Here is a 23,707-nt window from a genome sequence, read left to right as displayed (position 1 = left end):
ACTGATTTGCATATAGCTGGGTCCAAACTGGAATGCCATGGTGAGCAAGAAAACAATGGATTTAGGCCCAGATCTCTGAACAGGGGTGAATGTATGACATTGTTTTGCATTCTGTCCAGCAATTGTTCTTTTTTGCATTTGTCACGCCAAGTGGGACGGTTATGCTCAGACGTGAGTCCAGTGCTCTACATGCCACCGGAGTCAAGCTATCCTGGCTGATGAGGGCTGTTATTCGAGTGGTTCGGGGTTCACATATTATGTTGGTGAACCCTTTCAAGAGCGCAAACCCCGTCCCATCCAGTTTTCTCAACAAGGCCATCTTGGTGAACGCAGAACTTACATGGCTTCTGGCCAAAGGTGCTATCACCCTCTCAACCCCTCACCCCTGGGGTTCATCAGCAGCATCTTTTTGGTAGACAAGACAGACGAGGGAAAATGACCTGTAATTGATCTCTCCAATTTCAACGAGTGGCTGGTGTACAACCAGTTCAAAATGGAAGGAATTCATCTCCACGGGGGTGTCTTGCACACTCTAGACTGGATGGTACGGCTGGACTTAAAAGATGCCTACTTAGTTATTCCAGTCCACCTCACAGCTGCTTTCTCCAATTCATTTGGTGACATCCGACATACAAATTTACCACCCTTCCTTTCGGCCTATCCTCAGCTCCTTGGTGCTTCACCAAGGTCCTCAAGCCAATGGTAGAGTTCTTTAGAACTCGAGGTATACGAATGTTTGTATACCTGGATGATATACTCCTCATGGACGCATGTCCCCATTAACTTCTGCGCCACCTCCGGTGGCAGTGGATCTTCTCCAGGGCCTGGGATTTGTGGTGAAGGAGACGAAAGCCATTCTTACGCCTTTCCAGACCCTTACAATTCTAGGCTTCTTGGTAGACTCCACTTCCTCCACTCTCAGTCTTCCAACTAGGAAGGTTTCAAAGATTCAACATGAATTGAGGCGTTCTCTGGCCAAACCTCTGGTGTCACTCAGACAATTGGCTCGGATGGTGGGTCTCCTCTCCGCCTCCATCCAGGCCATTTTCCAGGACTCCCTAAATTATTCAGCGTTTCAAGTCCTCAAAAGCAACGTACTTACGCAGGGGTTGTCTTGACACCTGCAAGATGACTCTGCCAGAGGAGGCCCGGGAGGTGGTAGAGTGGTGGTTGGAGCACATGGAGGCTTGGAGCGGCTAAGCAATCTTCAGATCGCCTGCAGACCTGGTGATAGAATCCGATGCCGGAAGAGCAGGCTGGGGGGCCAGATGTGGTGAGTTTTCCACAGGAGGGTTGTGGTGTCTAGAAGAACAAAGATTACATATCAACTGCTGAGAAATCCTGGCATATTCTTTATCTGTCCGTTGTTGGACGAGAGACTCCATTCAGTCCTCTGTCCTCTTAAAGATGGACAACATCTCGGCAGTCCAGGATATTAAGCATTTAGGGGGCACGACATTCAAAGCCCACTCGTACTTGGCCACCAGCTTCTGGCAATACTGCCTGGACCACCAATTGTCGATCACAGCTGAGTATCTTCCCGGATGGGAGAACCAAGTAGCGGATTTCAAATCCTGCAACTTCTGGGACTACATCCTCTGGAAGCTTGATCCAGAGGTCTTTTGTATGTTGAACGACCGTTGGGGTCCTTTTTCGACTGACCTTTTTGCCTCGAGACTGGACCGCCAACGTCCACGTTTTTTCAGCTGGAGGCCAGACCTGCTGGCAGTAACAATGGATGCCTTCCTACAGGACCAGAGTCTGGAGCAGGGGTACGCGTTTCCCTCCTTCGCAATGATCACAAGGTTGACGGCTCAGGTCAGGAGACACTGTGTGGAGGTGGTAATGATCACCTCCTTTTGGAGATCCCAAGCTTGGTTTCCAGTTCTACTGGAACTTTCCTGGAATTCTCCAATCCAACTCCCACGTTTCCGACTCTCCTCCTGAGCCCTGATCGAGTTCCTCATCCTCTGATTCAGGGGAACTCATTGTGGCTCATGGAATAGTGGATTACAAGAGACGATGGGAGGTCCCAGGCCTTTCGGAAAAAGCTGAAGCATTCATGTTCAAGACTAGGGCAGATAGCACAGTCAAATGATACAGGTCTGCATGGGGCAGATGGTCCCGTTGGTGTATGCAACGGAGTCTTAATCTCATGGACGCAGGTGTAGTCCACATTCTACGTTTCCTGGCTCATTTAGCCTCTGATAGTTTTGCTTACAGGTCAATAAATACCTTTCAGTCAGCCATCTCAGCTGGTCATGTGGCGCTTAAAAACACGGCGGTTGGGGAGCATCCACTTGTCTGCAGACTTCTGCGGGGTATCAGACTGTCTCTGCCACTGAAACCCCGTTACTCAGCCCTTTGGGATGTGAATCAGGTTCTCAACCTGTTCCTTTCCTGGCAACCTAATACTTTTCTTTCATGTAAGGAGCTGTCGGCTAAGCTGGCCATGTTGCTCTGCCTCATTTCCTGCCGCCGGGTCTCAGACGTGGGAGCTCTGGATATCACGGCAGGATCTTTACCCCTAATGGAGTGGTTTTTACTCCCCACAGAATGACGAAGTGTCACACAAGAGTAATCACCTATCCAGAATTCACAGACTTCCCTAAGCTGTGTGTGGCCTGCTGCTTGAAAGCATATGAGGAAATGACTGAGGATTTCTGCACCCCGGAGACCGACAACTCCATATTGCATTACGCAAGCCTGTTAAGTCGGTGTCTTCCCCATCCATAGCCAGGTGGGTTATGCAGGAAGCAGGTATAAGCCTTAAAGATTTTGGGGCCCACTCAGCACAAGGGGCCATGGCCTCTATGGCATTTGGCTTGGGTGCCCGTTTGGAGGATATCCTCAACACGGCTGACTGATCCTCGGATTCCAGTTTCAAGAAGTCTTTATTCGATTAATGCATCATAAAAGACATAAAATACAATATATACATAATAAAATACTCTAAGACCATATTAAATCACACATACAGACTTCATAAAAGTAAAAACAAGAAAGCATTAACACGAGGCATGACCAATGGATACAGTATAATAAGCTATTTAAAACAAGAAAGCAGGAACAATGGTAAGAACCCCCGGTTAGATATTTTTAATATACCTGCTTCTAAATAGCCAAGACCAGCCTAAATATTTTGCTACCCCCACAACAATTAATGGGGTTAGATTGGTTTTTAAAATTCGACTTGCTTCGACAGCTGAGCGGGTACCTAGGCTTCTACAGACCGGGCTTAACCATTTGGCTCTAGGGGCAGAGTACAAAGGACACACAAACAAGAAGTGGTCTAAACTTTCTCCCTGACCTGGACATTTTGGACAGTGCCCAGACCCAGCAGAACCCCATTTTTTGGTGAAATCCCGTAGGGGCAATGAACCACATCTAAACTGGTGGAACAGTTTGCGATCCAGGGGATTTGTAATCATGTCCCAATATATTTCAAGCTTGGAAATGTCTTTATGGACAATGAATAGACCTGTAAGATTGCTTGAGCACAATCTCATGTGTCTCTTGTTGACCACCCAGTCCCAATATCGCATTTTTAGATCTTTTTTTGTGGGAAAGATAGCAGATTCTGGGCTTGTTCACAGGTCACCATACCCCAGGGCCAAAAGGGAAGAACTTAAATCCTTAAACCAGCCTATGTTGGAGGAACCAAAAAGATCTTTAACCTCCGAGCAAGCCTTTGCATAAAAAAGGAGTTCCGGCGTTGTCCATAGACGTCGCCAAAATGCCAATGGGCGGAACCTCGCTTGATCCTCCACGGGTTGGCACCCAAGGTCATACAAAAGCGGGATCCTAGGGGTTGACTGAGGGAGGCCCGTTAACACCCTAAGCAATTTATTTTGGGCTATTCTCAGGGGCTCCAATTTGCTAAAACCCCATAGTTCCGCCCCATATAAGACTGAGGGTAGAACCTTAGACCCATATATCTTAAGTAGCGGTGTGATTGGCCGAGTAAAAGAACGTTTGTGCTCTTTTAACAAGGCACCACCTTTCTGTAGGTGCTTTAAAGCCATAAGCTCAACCTGGTGGGACCAACTAAGGGTCTCACTAAATGTGACTCCCAGGTAAGTGAAGAACTTGGTTTGTTCCAACGGTGTCCCCCCCATAGTTACTCTTGCGGTGATTTGTTCGTGTCCTCTTAAGACCATAAATTTGGTCTTTGACACATTCACCTCGAGCTCATGTTCGCTGCAGAAATACTCAAACCTCGTCAAGGCTTGTTGTAGACCCTGTCTGGTTTTGGATATCAGAAGAGTATCGTCAGCGAACATGAGCAACGGAATTTTCATTCCAGCTAGAGTTGGAGCATCCGTGGGGTGGTTTTCGAAGTACTTGGTGACCGTATTAATATATAAGGAGAAGAGGGTAGGGGCCAATACACACTCTTGCCTAACACCTTTGGCCACAAAAAACCTGTCCGTCACCTCCCCTGGTTTACCCCAACGGACCTGGGCATAGGTGTTTGCATGTAAATTCACCAACAGGCGAACAAGAGGGGGTGGCATACCCAGTTCAAGTAAACACTTCCACAGCCCAGCCCTCGGGACGAGATCAAAAGCAGACCGCAGGTCCACGAAGGCTGCGTAAAGGTTGCCTTTGCCCAGGAAAACCGTCTTCCATTATAAAAGCATAAAACGGAAGGCCTGGTCCAAGGTGCTCACGTGAGGTCTAAAACCGGCTTGGAGAGGAGTTAGGATATTATTGTCCTCAATCCATTCCTGGATCCTAGCAAGAACCAGGCGGGCTATAATTTTTTGTACCGCGTCAATAAGGCTGATCGGCCGGTAATTGGATGGAACCGACCGATCACCTTTTTTATAAATGGGCAACATTTCTGCACCAGCCCAGGAATCGGGAATTCTGGCACCAGTGGCCAGAGCATTTACCAGATGGACTAAATATGGTACCCACAGGTCATGATCATGTTGGAATAAATCAGCTGGAATGCAATCGGGACCAGGTGTTTTACCCCTTGGAATAGACTGCAGAGCTAATTCAACGTCTCTAGCTGAGAACTGTAGGGGCTCAACCAAGAGTGGCCAACAGATGTTTCCTTGTGCATCATTGAGGCACCTAAATTGTTTCTCAAAATATAATACCCATTGTTGTTGGTCCACCGAGGCTGGGCTCGGGCGGTCATCCTGTGACAAACCCCATTTAAGTAGATGCCAAAACCGTTGCATGTTCCTGGAGCCACATGCTTCGGCTAGAGTTGACCACCATTATTCATCCCAGGTGGCCTTAGCAGAGCGTTTGGCAGCATTAAAAGCCTTCCTGCAAGACCTAATGAGAGCAGAGTTCTTAAGTTTAAGGGCTTTAAACAGTTCTACGTGGGTCCGTCGGCACTCATTGTTAAACCAGCTAGAGGATTTCTTATTCCCCCTCTTACCCTTTTTCGAAACAGACTTTACAAATAGTTCTTTTTAGAGACATAAACAGTCTAGTATGCGTGGCTGTAATCATTGTGTTGATCACCTCCTGTGAATCACATTTGGAAATCTCAGCCAAAGAGTTAGAAACCAAGGATCTAATCGCTTTGCGCACTTCAGTATCTACAGAGATCTTTGGCCAACGATCCTCGGATTCCACTTTTAAGAGATTCTACTTCAAACCAGTGCTGGATATAGCTCACCTGGTGGTGAGCAAGCTTTAAGCTAGCATAACCCCCACCTCCAGCCCTGACATAGAATAACAACATTCCTAGCTAACGTAATGGAAAGTTTCAATTCCATTAAGGACTCAGAGGTGAGGATTATCCCTTCCTAGGGATTTCATACGAAGATTGCCCTCCCTATATCAGAGTAAGTAGAACAGTTTTACCTCTGAATTGTTTTTAGGGCAGGTGAGCGACATGATTGCGAAATGCTTGCTGTTAGATTTGGGGGTCTCTAGTTGGCACAGATAGGTACTTGTGACAAATAGGGACCTTTGCCTCTAGTCAGGGTAAGGGGGTACACTCCTAAAATAACCCCTGCTCACTCCCTTGGTAGCTTGGCACGAGCAGACAGGCTTATCTCAGAGGCGCTGTGTGAAGCATTTGTGAACAGATACAGTAATCCAGTGACAACACTACAGATGTGCACCACACAGTTGTATATTAAAAATAAGTATTCTTTATATAGACTTATCACAAGACCACAAACAACAAAAAATCTACAATACTCTACTTAAAATGGTAGAATTAGCTTAGTTCTCGTCAGATCTTAAAATGCGACACTTTGAGTGAATGTACCTTAAGATGTGACACGCAGAGCAACGAAAGTGTTGCAAAGCTGGTGATGCGTTGATTCGTTCCTGCATTTCTAGGGCGATGCGGCGAGCAATGCCGCGATGCGATGAAATTTTGGTGCAAAGAAATAAAGATGTTGTTTTCTTCTTGATGCGGCACACTTCTCCGATGTTGCGAGAAGTCTTGACTCTATGCGTCAGCTGCAGCGGCGACACCCTTGTTCTGTGATGCAACAACAGCGGCTTTGGCGGCGACACTCTTCTCCGACAATGTGAGATGCTTCCGCTCGATGCGACAGCTGCAGCGGTGACACCCTTGTTCTGTGATGCAACGACAGCGGCTCCAATGGCGGCACGCTTCTCCGTGGATGCAAGGCGCTTCTGCGGTGCAATGCAACAGCTACAGCGGCGACACCCTTCTTCCCTGATGCAACAACAGCGGCTGCGCTAGCGACATGCTTCTTCTTCGTTGCGAGACGCTTCCCGTAATGCGGTGCAGTGCGACAGCTATAGCGGCAACATCCTTGAAGCGACGGCAGCGGCTGCTGGGGCGACACGCTTCTTCTTCGTTGCAAGACGCTTCCAGCTCCATGCTACACGCAGTCCCTCAGAAGGCCCAATACAGCAGCAGGCACTTCCAAAGAACTCTTGGGGAGCTGGTTGTTGAAGTCTGTTGACCCTGAGACATCAGCAGGAGGCAAGCTCTTCTCTCATGCCCTTGGAGATCCTTTACAAGTTGAATAAAGTGCACACAAAGTCCTTTTCTCCTTTCTTTGGCAGTCAAGCAACCACTGCAGGCCAATCCCCCAAGTAGCACTTCAGCTTAGAGATAGTCTCTCCTCAGTTTCTTCAGGTTCCTCTCATCAGCAAAGGTTTCTTCTTGTTATCCAAAAGTGATCTAACTCTCTGAGGTTTGGGTCCCCTCTTTTATACTACTTTTCTCTTTGTTCTCTGAAGGCAGAGAGGCCTTTGCCTAGTGCAAACCAGTTCTGGTCAGTCCTGGAGCACTCTGATGACATGACTCCTTCTTTCCTTTCACAGTGCAGGGCAGAAACATCAGACACCCCACAGTAGGTAGAGCCAGCATTGTGGGGGGAAGGCACAGCCCCAGAGTACTCTGTTGACATGCCTCCTTCTCTCCTTCCACAGTGCAGGGCAGAGCCATCAGACGCCCTACAGGAGGTGGTGCCAGCGTTGTGGAGGGAAGGCACAGCCCTATTCAGGTCCCAGGTGCAATTCCTCCCTCCCATCTAGATGCAGATCTCTCTATTCACCACTGGGCTGACTCACCCTGTCTCCTGGAATCCCCCAGCCCCTGTCACTCAAACTCCAGACAAGGAATACACAACCTAGCAGAGGTAGCCTTGGATAGTTAGACAAGAAAATACCTACTTTCTAAAAGTGGTATTTTCAAACACAGAATGTTAAAATCAACTTCACTAACAGATGTATTTTATCATTCTGAGTTCAGGCATCCTAAACTCAAATTTCTACCATGTTCCATGAGTCAGTTAGGATTATAAGATGTAATAATCTAACTGCCTTGTACTAGTGACAAACGAAAATGGCTGTAATTCACTATGAGGACATGCCACACACACCAGGGCATGTCCTACCTTACACTTACAATGCCCTTGGGCCTACCATAGGGGTGTCTGATATGAAGAAAAGGGAAGGTTTAGGGACTGGCAAAGGGGTGTACTTGCCCAGTCAGCATGGCAGTACCAGACTGCAGACAGGCTCTGCAATGGCCAGTCTTAGATACACTTTTACAGGCTGCTTCTGTGGGTGGCACAATCAGGGCTGCAAGTCTACTTGCAGCATTTGGATTACCAGCCCTGGGCACTCCTGGTGCAGTGTACTAGGGTCTGACAGGTAAACCAAACCAGCCAATCATGGAGTCACTACATACATTAATTTACAATAGGGAGCACTTGCACTGTGGCACTGGACAGCAGTGGCACAGTGCCCAAAGCATCTAACACCAGCAGAAACACATGAGGCAACAGCAAAAATGGAAGGGAGATCCACACCAAGGTGCTAGGTCTAACATGTGCTCTCACTGATATTGTTCCACAGGCTTTAACAGATTCTTGCCCAATAAATGACAATGTTTTCTTGTTCTTGTAGGATCTGATGAAAACAAACAAGACTCATGAAAGTGATCTACCAGCTGATGTCACGCTACAAACGAAGATAAAGGGCCAGTGAGGATAGACTATGTTGGGCTGGAATGTCCCTGATGGGAGGCCACAGGGCTGTTTAGTGATTGGACCTTTTCTTTTACTACTGTTTCTATTTAAAGTCCCTACCTCCATTATTTTCAATAGAAGGGTGTTGCAGTACATGAGACCATGCTTTGTGCCAGAGTTTTTCAACCACTACCCTCTGCCCCTCCCACATTTACTTCTGCAAATACAAAATAGGGGAAGTGTAGATAGAGACCTTGCACGTTTGTATATGAATACCACTTTATAGTATGTTAGTATTACAGAACATACTACAAAATTCAGTTTGTGAATAGTCCTACCAATGCTAGGAACTGGGTGTACTATATGATAGTGGCTGTGGGGCCTTATCATGGAGTACACTCATAGATATCATCTTGGGTCCAATCAGTATCCTTCACTCAACCGTAGCTCAACCCTGGTAGCTGTTGCTGTAAGCAGTAAGGCTTGGAAAAGGAACTTGGTGTGATGCATTTGATAGCACCAAACAACAAAATAAGAAACTCACACAACAATAAAAAGACACAACAACAATTTATTAAAATAGAGCATATGTTGTATGAATTTATAGAGACCTTGAACATTAAAATCCAACAACTACTAACCATGAAAGGGAGGGGGGTACGGATGTGGCATAACGGCCAGAGATTCTGACTTCGTAGCTAGGGGACCAGGTTTGAATCTTAGAGTTGGCTCAACATCCTGTGCAAATCACTTAATCATCCTGTGCCTACCATAAATGAATGTGTCCTTACATGGTGATCATGAAATGAAATGAATGAATGAAATGAAATGAAATGAAATGAACATTTATAAAGCGCATGCTCACCCGTGGGCATCCCAGCGCTAGCAGCAACAACGTATCAATTAGGCAATCATAAAGGGAAAAGATGGGTTTTTACTTTCTTTCGCAAGGTCAGCTGGTCAGCCTCTAAGCGTATATGCAGGGGCAAAAGGTTCCAAAGCTTTGCCACATTATACGAGAAGAGTCGGCCCCCACTTCGGGCTCTTCTAATTTTTGGGATTGTGATCAATCACCTATTTTCAGATCTCAGCGCTCTCTTTGGATGGTAGGGCTGGATAAGGGAACGCATCAAGAAAGAACCTTTGCCAGTAAGTGCTTTATGAGCAATACATAAAGCCTTAAACTGAACTCGTTCTTTGATAGGGAGCCAGTTGAGGGAGGAAAGAGCAGGTTTGGCCGGTATATGCCTGGGAGTATTCAACAACAGGCGAGCAGCACAATTCTGCACAGTCAGCAGTTTTCTAAACGTGGAAAGCGGTGCTCCAAGATATAAGGCATTGGAATAATCTAACCGTGAAAGAATTAAAGCCCGGACCAGCAGCCTATTAGCACCGAAAGGCAGTAGAGAGATGATCTGTCTGATGATGCAATATCTTTCGTTTGGCCTATGGGACTGTTGTATGAGTCTCCCCCAGTTCTGTTGCTTCCCATTGGGTTCTAGGTGATCAGATTGGCCATGGCCTTCGTGCTTCTGGTGATTCCATGATGGCAGAGGCTCCCATGGTCTCCCCTCTTGTTAGACTTGGATGTCTAAACTCTTTGGGTGTTTCCTTGTCATCTGTGCCCACTACTGGGGCCACGGCTCCCGATCTTCATATTGCAGTCATTGTGCCTTCAGGCCTGGTTGTTGTGGGGTCAGACCTCATGACTGAAGTATGTTCTAAGGTGGTAGCAGATTTGTTTCAGCTATCCCACTGTCCTTCTGCCTTCCGCACTTCTGCCCAGCATTGGGCTCCTTTTTGGTGCTTGATGTGACCGGATGGGTTTGGTTGTTGACGATGTTGTTTCCATGTAAGTGCTCGATTTTCTTTTGACAAATGGTTTTGTGTTGAGGTTGGCCTTTTCTGCTCTTTATATGAACATGTGGGGAGCGTGAACATCGCGCTCCACACCCAGATGCACTGCAGTTCAAGGATGCTAGATCCAACTTGTATAATCCATTTGTCCATTAATATCCAATTTCATCCAAAAGTTTTTCATCTTTTACTCCTTCTTTTCAACAATGTGATCCACATATTCAACATATTGCATTTTGGGAAACATTAGCGTATCCACTCGTGCCCATCCAGGCCTCTTCGTACATACGGACCCAATGCAAAAAGTAGTTCAAAGCAGTTTTTTCTTTATTCATGACCCAATGCATTTCGGGCATATCAATTGCCCTTCGTCAGGGGTAACTGCGAATCAATGAATATAAACATTCCATTAGTAATCACTTTACACAAACTGTGCACATTATACATTTTCTGCACCCACACTACGTGAATTAGTTCCACAAATACATTTACTTTTCTTTTACAGGTCGTTTTCAATTATTAAATACAAACCAACAATACAAACTAAATTCTACTAAAACTTAACACCCGTGCATATTTCCTCCCTAGATTATATAAATCTGCTTAGGAGAACACTAGTCCTTTGCCTGACTCGCTCGCGCTTACCGGCTTTCCGCTTGTGCTACCTCTCTTGTTCAGTCTGATTTCTTAACAATTACCAAAGGTTTATTCTGAAGCAACATTTTAATTTCGAATGGTCTTCCCGTGCCAAGTTCTATTAAATAAACAAGCTTTATTCAGCCATCACGCATACCTGCTTAAACATTTCTTCTCTCCGTAGCCCCGAACTCGTCTTGAGACTAATGATTTATCCGTTACGATGTTCCCGCGTTCTCCGCCCAATTTTAAAACTCATTGGACTCCACCCCCTCACTTTTCTGCTCTTTAGCCTCAGAGTGCAGCTCATGAGGCATTTGAATGTCCTTGTTTTGGTTTTCTGGAGCCTCTTGTGCCCCACTTTGTGGACTCTTTTTGGCTGTAACACTCAAGGCCCATGGTGGCAGTGGCTCCTTGGGTTTTGCCTTTGGTGTTCTGGCCATGCAGGGGTAGCTGTTTGGTGCTCTGTAATCAGTTGGACTTTAGTTCCTGACCATTGAGCTGGTATTTTTGATGGCCTTCTTGTATGCCCGACGCGTTGGTGTGTTCAGCCCTCTTCCGGTTGTCAGACCTTTTTTTGTGTTTTTGGCTGCTGGTTTGGTCTTCCGGGTTCACCTCCCCTTTGTTATGATAGTTGCCTCTTGATTCCACAAGCATGCATTGGTAGTACTCCCTGTGTTTTTTGTCCTAATCCTCTCTGGAGTTGAGGTTTTGTTCCATTTGGTAGGTGTGCTTCGGTTCTTGTTGTTTTACCTGTCCCGGACGGTACCGTTCTGGATGGTAACTGGTTTCTTTGTGCCTTTTGGCCCGATGTGGAATGAGTTGATACCCTCTGACTTCGCTCTTGGTGGGAAGATTATACGGGGACTTCTGTTGGACTTCTGATTCCCTCGGCCGTGTTGTGGCAGAATTAAGGGAAGGTCTGCTTGATCTGTGGCTGCTTCTCGGACTGCTTTTAAGGGGGTGTACATGGTGAGTGTCTGTGTTGCAGCCATGTGGGTGGCTCGTCCTACGTCATGGGGCTATTTCCGTTGGAGGTTGTTGGGGGTGTGTCACTGTGGTTTGCTACTTCTGTACTACATTCTAATTTGGTGTATTGTATATGTGTGGGAACATATTGTACTCTTTTGGATTGGACTTCGTTCTGCAATACTTCCATTTTTTTATGCTTTCACTGTATCCTTGATGAAGCCGATTCTTGCTATGGTATTTCAAAATCTTTGAAAATTCATATCTCTGGTCCCCTACGTTGGCGTTTTGTCGTTTTGGGGTCGTTTTAAAGATACATATATTTCCAATTTTTATAAATTGGTGTTGGATTTTTATTTTATATTTTGCCTTAATAATTTACTGAAATGGTGTTTCTAAATGCTTTACATACCTGTCCTTGAAGTTAAGCCTGCCTGCTCGCAGGCAAGCTACCTAGGGTTGAACATAGGAATTATTTTCTAAGACCTATTCTGAGCCCTATACTGTGCTAGTGGCCTTATTGCCAGTGGCGGATATACATTTGCTCCTACTAATAATCAACTTTCCAACAGATGGTATCCTGGCAGAGTTGTTATGTTTTACAGTCATTCTGTAACACATTGTGTTATGCTGTGACATTTCCTGCCACTCTTTTGGCGCCTGAGTAATTTTCTCCTTTTTAAAATGACTTGGTCTCAGTCAGTATGGCAGGTGTGTCTCACTGACCACAGATGGTCCGGTTAGATATGCTGTTTGTTGAGAAGGTGCCCCACTCTCCCCGAACTGTGAAGGCCCAACACTCCTGGAGGATTTCACTTTCCGCAGCGCCTGCACATCGTCTGCTTTCTATCTGCAATAAGCAACAACGTGCAGGCGGGGGTGAGCTTTCTTATTTAGGCCTCCTGCTGGGCCCATAACGATGGCCGAATCTGAGTGGTCATCAGGCCTCCTTTTGTTCAAGTCTCTTGGCTGGGAGCCGTCAGGAGCGTCACACCTGATGCAAATGAAGCGGATGGGGAAACAAAGGCTCACACCTTGTTAGCACTTCACACATACACATGAGAAGCAGCCTTTCACTTTGTTCAGTCCCTGTTTAGGACATGTGCATGCACTGTAAGAATATCAGATGTGTTGGTCTTTCCCAGTATTTACACAAAGCAAATTGCATTTATATAGAGCTTACTTTCCCTGAGGAGGCGTTGAAATAATTTCAGTACCACTATGTTGTCTTCTATAGCCCTACTCATTCCAATGCAGGGTGGCAGAGCGCTTTGCCTCAACACGTGAATATTAAATGTACAATAAATTACATACGTTTGTAAATGAATGTACAGTATGTGTTACATAAAAATGGGGGATTGCAAGGTGTTGAAGTCACATATTTTCCATAGCTCACTGTGCTATTATCCTCGCAATGGGCTCAAACATTCACATGATAGACCTGCTAAACATATATATGAGGGCTTTAGATCTGATGTCACTTCTTGTGATGCCACTTCCTGTAAAGTCGTGGCTTGTGATGCCACTTTCTATGATGTCAATTCCTGTGATCTCATGTTTGATGTTGTGCACCGTGATGTCGTGTGCCGTGTTGTCGTGCACCTTGATGTTGTGCGCCGTGATGTCATACAACATGACGTCACGCACCGTGATGTCACTTGCATACTGCCAAACTAGGTCAGTCCCCCTTTTCATTGTTTTTGGACTTGTGCCCTGAGTAGAACGTTAAGACAATTTAGGGCTGAAAGGAGCAAATTATCTTACCTCAGGAACGCTGTTCAGAAAGCTCACTATGTATGTGACTGAAAAGGAATCCTCTCATGTAGGCGTTAGTAATGGCTGTTTAGAGAATAGCACATAAATACCACACACATATTTTATTTTTAACACACCGGACACGTGAGTAATAAAGTTTAAGACAGGTTTTTGAAAGAACTTTTGTAAAAGTGTAAAAGTTGAAAGAGAATTCCAGGAACGTTTTACAAGGATCTTTTGTGTGGTATTTTATATTCTTTTTTTGTTCTAGACCATTATCGGCGCAACAATAAACACAAAAACTACATTAGAATTTTTGATGTGTCACATTTTCACTTGTGGCATACCTTTGTGTTATGGTTTGTACCGAATTTATTAGATTAAAATTTTAGCACATTATTTTATTACATTTTGTTACTTTATGTCATTATGAATATTTTCTAAATGCTTTATTAGATTCATTTTTATGGGATGGAATTGCATTATTATTTGTATGGTACTTGTTAGCTTGCAATGTCAGTATGTAAAACAGGAAGTACGAAAACAGCTGGAGTTCCATGCACTTTGAAGCAGCGGGAAAGAGGCATATTGCTCTTTACAGCCACCATCCATAAAATAAAATAATATAAAGTAAGATGTTCTTGTGTGTTTATCAAACACAGGTAACAAAAATGTTTCATTGTGAGTTTGAGGGAGGGGAGGATGGGACAAAGGTCGAGGACTTTTTTGGTGCATACGTTGCTGCGTTCTTGTTGCAAGGAAAAGTATGTTATATTTTAGTATACTGTGGCTAATATTTAGCGCTTCATACTGTTAGATTCGAAATTCCCCTCTCCCATAATGCATTTTTTATGTTATATTAGGTTAGCATGAAGGCATTTGATTAGCCAGTGTGACTCCAGTTCACATTTCGTAATCTCTATTAGAAAGCCTGGGCTATACTCGTATTAGGCCCCATGCATTTAGAAGCGCTTGCCTCAGCAGAACACTGTACTTTATTATTATTTTCTTTCCTGTTCAAGGCTGCAACTCGACTCACTAAGGGACATTTATTCTGTTTCTGCATTCCATTGTATACATATAGCTCTGCTCCCACGTTAGGAGACGCTGAGACTCAGCACAGTGGCCTTGAGATACTGATAGTGCACTCCTCTAGCAAGTGCTTTCTCATCTCTGTCTTCCTCCTTTGTTCATGCCCAGCACACGCCAGTAGTTTTTCATGAGAGGCGTGGCCGACTTCTCCTGAGAGGTTCATTATGTATTAGCGTACCCCGGGGAGTCAGTCCTCTCGACAGAAATCCTAGGGTGAAGGTCTGACTGGGCACCTCTGCAGTGTATATACATGAATGAATGTAAGTTTTAATTTTCTACTGTCTGACCGACTCTTCATTTTTGGGAAGGCATAGCAGGTGGTTTGCAGATAACCCGCGTGGCACTAGAGGGCCACGCCCTTCAATACCACAGCGGGGGCACCAAAGGCCATTTTCAGACAGGTGGCATGTTAAACCATAGGGTAGTGCTTGGTTGGTAGAGTGATGTCTTTGTTGTCAAGCAGGAGCGGCCCCTGCTTGTAAGAGCGGTGAGGCGGGGGGTTCTCGACAAACAATGAAGAGGGAAAATTTAAAAAATATGTAATTTTCCCTCGTCATAATATGTGGCATCCTCCCGCCCATTCCCATTCCCCCCACCACCACCCCTCTTACCTGCACGGGCAGCTCCTGGTTGTGAGTCGATGTAAAAAGCTGTATTGATGTTGTGCGTGAGTGATCAGTAAGGTGGTCTTAACTTATTTAGGACTTGGGGCACAGTGATTAGCAGTGTGAATGTGGGGTGCAAAAGTCATGCAAAATAGCTGCCAACTTTGGCCATCTGCCAGCTACCAATTTATAGTTTTTTGAAGATGGTTTTCTGTATATTTTGTTATTACTTTCTGTGCAGATTACAGCCAATAGGCTAAGCACTATGAAGTCTAATTGGTCAGGGGGAGTATTAGGCAGAATAAAAAACCTTGAGGGGATGTACCAAGGTCTGGATGGATGGTCAGTGTTAGTCATTCTCTATGAGATTGCGAGCATGGGCTATTATAGGCGCTGAGCACAGCACGGGGTGGTTGAAATCTGCAGGGATTTGCACATTAGAGTCTTCTAGTGGCCAGCAATGTGTGGCAGATTTCTGCAGTCATTGGCTGATAGTCTATTTTGGTACTGAATGGATGGCCAGGAAGGACTGATCTATGGGTTTAAATGCTGTAAAGTGTCCTGTGGTGACACAGCTGACTGAGGTAACCATGAATACTGTAGGTCCTTAGGCATGGCCAGGACTATTAGGGAATGGGAATATGTTTAGCTGCATCGAAATTGTTGATTGCTTTAGGCTTCTAGTTTCAGGAGTTTTAATAAATGTTATGCTTCTGATGCTTGACCTGCAACCAGTACAGTTGTTACAGATAGGATTCAAATGTGGATTTCAGTGATTTGTGGCTGTTTTTGCAGAGTATACTGACATGTTCAGGTAATCTGATCATCTATGATGGCGTGCTCTGTAGCGACTATGCCATAGTTAAATATTAGTATTAGAGGTTCAACTGTCTGTGTTTCATCTCCAGAATTACCCATTTTGACTTCCTTCATGAACCATAGCTGTTCCTGTATATTGCGCATTTTGGCTGGGAAAGAGTTCTTTACATATGCTGTCTTTACTGAGAATATGGTTCCACCATTGGTCTGTGTTATAGGAAGGCACAATGATCTAAGGTGCTCATCACCAGCATAGTGTCCTGGCTTTGAGTACCATTTGACTGTTGATTGTAGGTACTGCAGGCGTTTTCCTTGGATGACCCTGTGAACAATGGGGAGTACCTTGAACGAGTGTCCTGTTATGAGGAACTAGTGTAATGTTTGGAGGACTGGTGCCATGTGCTCACTTAGGTGGAGGCAAATCTTGCTGTGAAATGTTGAATCCTTCGTGATCCGTGCATTAGGAAGCAAATGGTGCTAAGGTATCGACTGTTACCATAATCAATCCTTGATATGGTAACAGTGAGAATAGCCTGTAATTTCCGGTAGCACCCTAGATAAGATGCATCTCAGCAGTTTTTATTATGTAGATGGCACTCGTCATAAATTTGTAAAATCTATGGTGAATGGGAAATTTGAATCCATATTCATTCCAAGGTTTCTTTCAGTTTATTGTCAGATCAAAAATTAAAACTCGGCGACCGATTAACACAAGTAAAACATCAGTGCAAATCCAACGATACAGTGCATTAGCATCAAATAAAAATCAATTTCAATATACGGTGTTTACAATATGTAAAATCGCATCTCAAGAATTAATATAAAATTAATTTCTTTTAAAACCTGGTTACAACACTTGTTCAACAAAACGATAGCAAAAATTTAGATACAGCAATAACCACAAGCTTGCTAGCATTGGGCGCGATTCACATAACTAACTTACGACAAATCCTAAACTTACTACTTTTGGTATTCACAGATATCATTTAGTAGTCTTCAGTTAGGATTTTGTCTTAAGTTAGGATTTTGTCCTAATTTAGGAGTTTGTCTTAAATTAGGATATTGTCCTAAATTAGGATTTTGCCTTAAATTAGGATTTTGTCTTAAATTAAATTTAAGTTTAACGTAAGTTTGTCTTGAGTTTAACTTAAGACAAAATCCTAATTTAAGACAAAATCATAGTTTAGAACAAAATCCTAACCTAAAACAATATCCTAATTTAAGACAAAATCCTAATTTAAGACAAAATCCTAAATTAAGACAAAATCATAATTTAAGACAAAATCATAATTTAAAACTACTAAATGCCTTCTGTGAATACCAAAAGCAGTAAGTTTAGGATTTTGTCGTAAGTTAGTTCTGTGAATCGGCCCCATTGTTTTTACAAGTTGTTAATGGAATAGTCTGAATAGTGTGCCCCACTAAACGGCATATGGCCTTAATACACCTTGCTCTAGGATTAGAATAGATCAGTCAAAAGAACAGCAAATGTTCTTCTATTTCATCCTCATAACAGCATACCAGGCAGGACTTAGGAACAGTCACAGAGGAGCCCCAATATAAAGTAAAAGCAGCAGTTGGCAAACTGCCATATCTAAACTGTATATAGTATGATCTGGCAAGTGTGGGGTTAATATTTTCAAAACATTCCTCCGCCCCAAATGCATGCTTATAGAAAAAGGAAAGATTTAGTGCCTGATTTAGATGTCGAAGGATGGCTTACTCCATCACAACGGTTACGGATAACCCGTCCACCAAAATATAAATCCCATAGGATTTAATGGGATTTATATTTCATCAGACTGAGTACGGAGTAACCCGTCCGCCGACATCTAAATCAGGCCGACTTCCCACACTATCAGATAGTTTGTGTAGCTTGAAAGACCTAGCCCAAAATCTATGAATCACAACAGCTGCTGGAGATGCATAGTTGGATAATGGATAGTGCTAACAATCACCAAGGCCCAAGTCGATAAGAGACGGCTTAACATAAGCCAACCAAGGTACTCTCTGAGTTTGTTGGCAACCAAGAATTTCTATAAGAGTATATATAAAAAAGGACAGAATGCGGCTGACCAGGGCTCAGTACTTCAGTTCCTAAATGGTTTCCTGAGTTCGCCGCACTTTCACTCAACTGGAAACCAGATAAGTATATTTGTATAAGTTGGATGGTGCACCCAAATAAAGTCAGAGAGCTCCAGATATATACAAAATATCCTTTATTGTGCTTGAAGTTAAAATTTAGGACATCAGCCAAAGCGTTCCGTAACACAGCTGGAACTTCGTCAGGGCTTAGTTAATTCAATCCTGGTCCGTGGTCTGTGTACATAAATCAATGTGACCAGAGATCCAACCAGATAAAACCAATCCCAAAATCGCTAGTAAAATAAGTAGTGGACATATAAGTTCTATAACGTCCTACAATCCTCCACACGCATTGATTCGCGTTGGTGGGCCAAAATTTTGGTCCAAATCCTCCACATCCAAAATAGCACAACAATGCAATGGACACGATTTCTCTGTACCTGTATTGCAGGTAGCTAATGTATCAGCCAATAAAGATTTTTTTAGCAAGTCCGGATGCAGGACCCTTGTTTCTGGCTCCGACAGTGACCAGAATTATTGGCTGCTACATTGGCCACCTGCAATACAGGCTAAAGAGTAATCTTGCCCATTGCATTATTGCACTGTTTTGGATGTGGAGGATTTGGACCAACATTTTGGGCCCCCAACGCAAATCAATGCGTATGGAGGATTGTGAGACATTATAGAACGTATATGTCCAGTACTTATTTTACTAGCGATTTTGGGATTGTTTTTATCTGGTTGGATCTCTGGTCACATTGATTTATGTACACAGACCTCGGACCAGGATTGAATTAATTAAGCCCTGACGAAGTTTCAAGTAGGAGGTTTATTGGATTGTTCTGTAGTATATTACAAGATTCATAGAGGTCCCCCCAGGAGCAACATGGTTGCTGCTCAAATTCGCAATGGGCAGTGTACCCATCCTTACTTAAAATGCACAATGGGCAGTGTACCCATCTTCATTTGTAATGCGCAATGGCCAGTGTACTCATACTTCATTTGGGTTGTGCACCTACTCTTTATTTTGTAATGTGCTTTGGGTCATTTACCCTATACTTTTGTGCCTTTGTGCGAGGGGTTATTTACCCTATACTTTTGTGCTTTTGTGCGATGGGTTATTTACCATATACTTTTGTGCCTTGGTGCAATGGGTTGTCTACCCTATACAGTTACTGAGGTGTGCAGAAGAGAGTGAGTGCCTGGGTATTTCCATCTTCCCGTTGCCCTTCTCTCTCCCAGCTCTGCACTATTTCCTCTATTGAGTGGTGTGTAGAAACATGGTTGGGTGTTATACCTTTTGGTGTCTCTTTTCTCAGCCTTGACTTACGCTACTGCCTTGCACCTTTTACTTACACTAAATATTCTGTTTTTATTCTGTTTCTCTTCTTCCTTCACTCTTATGATGCTATACTAGAATGTTTTACGTGCAGTGTTTTACAAGCAACGTTTCAATTATTGCTCTTAATTGTTTTTTTTACCAAGGAAAGGGGATGTGCTATCTTGTACCTGTTTGCACTATTTCACCCTCCCTTCATTCTAGTCACTTTTCAATACATATTAATTGTTTTCTTCCCTGTCATTGTACTTTCTTTCTTTCTATTCATATTTATTGTGCCCAATTTTGCAAGTATCATAATTTTTATGTTCTTGTTGCAATGTTGCAAATTATTGTGGTTTATTGTTGTCCAAGGGAAGGGGATGTGTTATACCTTGATTCCTACAAGTGCATCTCCTCCTTAGCTTCTCAGCCAGAATGAATGCGATGACTTCATGGAATGTTAGAATGCCTGATGCGAGAGAGTGGAATGTTGGTGTGCCTGCTTGAGAGGATAGGGTGACAGTTGGAGAGAGTGGGCTGAGCAGCAACCATGTTGCTCCTGGTGGGACCTCTGTGAAACTCGTAATATACTACTGAACCATCCAATAAACCTCCTACTTGAAATATACCACCTGGCTACCTCTGGTCATCTTTGGAATTTACCTTACAACAAACAGCAGCTGGTGTATGTCATGGTTCTCCATTTCAATTAATCATATACTTTCATAATTTCAAGCTTTCTAAAAGGTCTGTAAAGTCCAGTGCACAGCAGTATCTGGATTACCATCAAAGTGTTTGGGAATTTTACGTGATCTGTAGTGTATGCGAAATTGCATTTCAGCATCCATACCTACCTTGTCACAAATAGTTAAAGCAACTTGTAGAAGGCCATGTATGATGTCGTCTTTTTCTCACATTGGCTGCAGGACCTCTGCTGCTTGGTGCACCACATCACTGGCTTGAAAGGTATCAAGCTCTCTTGTTGCAAGAGTTCAATAGCAAGTTATGTTTTGATCATGAGGTTTTTCATCAGCAGCATGGCCAACACAAATTCAAATGAGATCATTTGACACGATAAAATATTTGCTGTTAACTTTTAACCTTTATCATATTTCATGTCCTCATCTTTAATGTAGTGAAGATCCTTAATTAGACTATCAAAAGAAGATGATACTGCTTTAACAGAAGCACATCTCATAACCCAGCATGTTTTTGACAGTGATTTTAGGAGCAAGCTATTACCAACCTTTTTATGGCTTCTTCAAAGGCATTAAAACGCTTCAGCCTGAAAGTGAAGACATTATACAGTTCCTGCAAAATGCTGTACAATTTTTTCACCATTAGGCTTTCATCGCCTGCCTTTTCTACTGACAGGTTATTTTTGTGTGCCTGGCATGGAATATAGAGCAGAGATTTTTAATACCATTTTACTAAGCATGGCCTGACATTTCATATTTGTACCTGACATTGAAGACGATGTATCATATGATTGAACAGCACAGTTTTCAATATCCAGCCCACAGACAGCACATCTACAATAACAGATGCCATTCATTCACCAGTCTTATGATGGATACTGTCAATATCAAGAAGGCGTTCCTCGACCTTGACAAGATGTGCAACATACTGAATAACTGTAGTGAACTGATCACAGTAAGACAAGTCTGGGGTAGTATCAGCCATCACAACAAAAAAGCCAGATCCGTTCCCCCTACTGACAACCTCCTCCTGAATGCAAGTTCCTAAAATATTTAGGATTTCTTTTTGAGCTGTGGGACTCATGTATGTAACATGGTTAGTCGAAGGTTTGCCTTATTCAACCAACTCTTTAATGATGGCTCCCAGGAACTCTTTAGCTTCACCAACTCCTGATAATACTAACTTTGGGGCTGATTATGATGATGATATTACCATTGCGAGCAGATGGTTGGCAGTCAGAAATACTGATTGCCTCACATCCGATGGGCTCCTTAACCGCGCCTGTGCGTCGGAGGCAATCCATTCCCTACAATGGTGACTTTACAGGGATTATGATATCCCTTTCCGCTTGCCTTTTTCATGGCAGTTATCCCGCCGCGAAAAGGTAGGTGGAAAGGGACCTTGGGGGCCCGTAGAGGGCCCCCCTTCTGACCTGGCCCTAAGCTGTGGGTTTTGGGGGGCATTTATGGTGCCCCCCTACATATCATCCCTGCATCATTTTGCCAGGTAGTGCAAGGATATGTAAAGTGTCTCCTTTTTGCTTTGCGGCATGTGCTGCAGCCATCAGCACCACTGCAATGCAAAACATAGGCATTGGGACCGCCGTGGTGGCGGTCGCATCCTAATGCCACTGACAGGACCGCCGACAGCCTGTCGTATTGTCCCATTTAGGATAGGGTGGCTGTCCGAAGTCCGACCGCCATCCTAAGTAACCCCTTTGTCATCATACCTTCCTCAAAGTGCAATGGCCCGACTACTGAGAAGATGTGTACAGTCCACCAGAATTATTACCACACAGATTTGGAAACAGACATGCTCCTGGACTACAATTCTATTTCTCTTGTCAGCACTTAGTTGAGCATCAATCGGTTTGCTTTTGTTCCTAAAGACACCAATGTTTTTCACTTGTATCTAATGTCTCTCACTATTGAAATAGAGTGACACATTTCCAGCACTTTTTAATCCTTGAATGCTCATTGTATGCCACTCTCGTACACCATTCCTAATCCATGCAGTATTACTTTTATCTTGTCCAGCTGACGGTTGGCAGACAGAGCATGCAAAGTAAAATGCTGCATCAACTGTTTCACTGTATTCGAGAGAGGGATTCTCGTTAAACCATTTAGCACGGAAAGTGTTCTGTTTCTTGGGGTCTATTTCAGAATTTTTCGGATAATGCTGTCTACGGGGTTGATAAGGTCCACTTTCAATAAAAAATAAACGTTGTCTTTCAGTCAGCGTTTGTGTTTTCCAATTTGCTGGATGACAGCTTAAAATGGCACCCACTCGTTATCCGATATAGCAACTGTATGCAATACAAATCTGTTACACAAACTCAAAAACTTGTGTGAATTTTCCTGTATCTGTGTAGCAAATTATTTTACTGATGCACGAACATTGTCGGCAGAGAATTCCGTTTTTACCACACTAGTTTCTTGTTTCATTACTGTAAGCAAATCATCCAGTATGGGAGCTATCTCAATAGCAACGGAATCTGAGGCAGGAACAGTCCTATTTTGTGGATTATAATTTTGCTTGGGCATTTCTGAGTTATCCACTGTCACAGGACACCCACAAGGTATTATTTCCCCACACTGAGTGATATATATCTCGGTTTGGGCCATCCTTGCGGTCGTAGATGCTTGAAACAGCTCTGATGATGTTTCTGTGGTTTCTAGCGAATAAATGTTCATATTTATTACTTTGCTCTTTAATACTATTTTGATAATACTTTTATCTAACAGAGGCTCAGCTATTACCTCTAGAGACGTAGTCATGATAGACAGCTCAGGATGGAAAATCTGGAAGGTCGATGATGCTTTAAGTAGCTGAGAACAGCGACTGGAGGCTTTGTTAAGGGCATTTCAGCTGTACGCCTAGAAGCGATACTTGCTGCTGCAGCATTAAAACAAGTAAAATAACCTACAATTATTTTATGAATTAGAAATTAGTACAAAGTTCTATAACACCAATAAGTGGTTGTCAAAGATTAAATGTTACCAGCTTAAATGAAAGTGTTTTTTCATTTAGAAAATTAAGTTTGGAAATTGGTACATTTTGCATCAGGGAGAGATAAGTTTTATTTGTGGACTTGCCTTGCCTCAAATGCATTAGCGGGAGCTCCAAGAACGTTATATGGCAAATCGCAGTGCCCTTGCTGTCTTTCACAGTAAAACTTGTCATTGTGCTGATTCCGATAGTCACTGTCAAAAATGAAGTTGCAGAGTAAACACTGAAGTTTAACCCGTTGACCACGGCGCGAATCCCGCCGCGGTGTGGGCGAAATAATGAGTGGGCGGGTTCAGACATCACCCTGCCATCCTTCGCACACGCCCACTGTGACGTCAGACGTCCGGGGGCCGTCCGACGCATGGAAGGGGTTAAATCTTTTGGTTTTTGGCATTTTCCTTTCAATAAGGTGATTTATTAAGAAAAGT

This window comes from Lissotriton helveticus, chromosome 2_1, assembly GCF_964261635.1.
Source record: "Lissotriton helveticus chromosome 2_1, aLisHel1.1, whole genome shotgun sequence".
Taxonomy (NCBI): Eukaryota; Metazoa; Chordata; class Amphibia; order Caudata; family Salamandridae; genus Lissotriton; species Lissotriton helveticus.
This window is presented reverse-complemented; position numbering follows the sequence as displayed.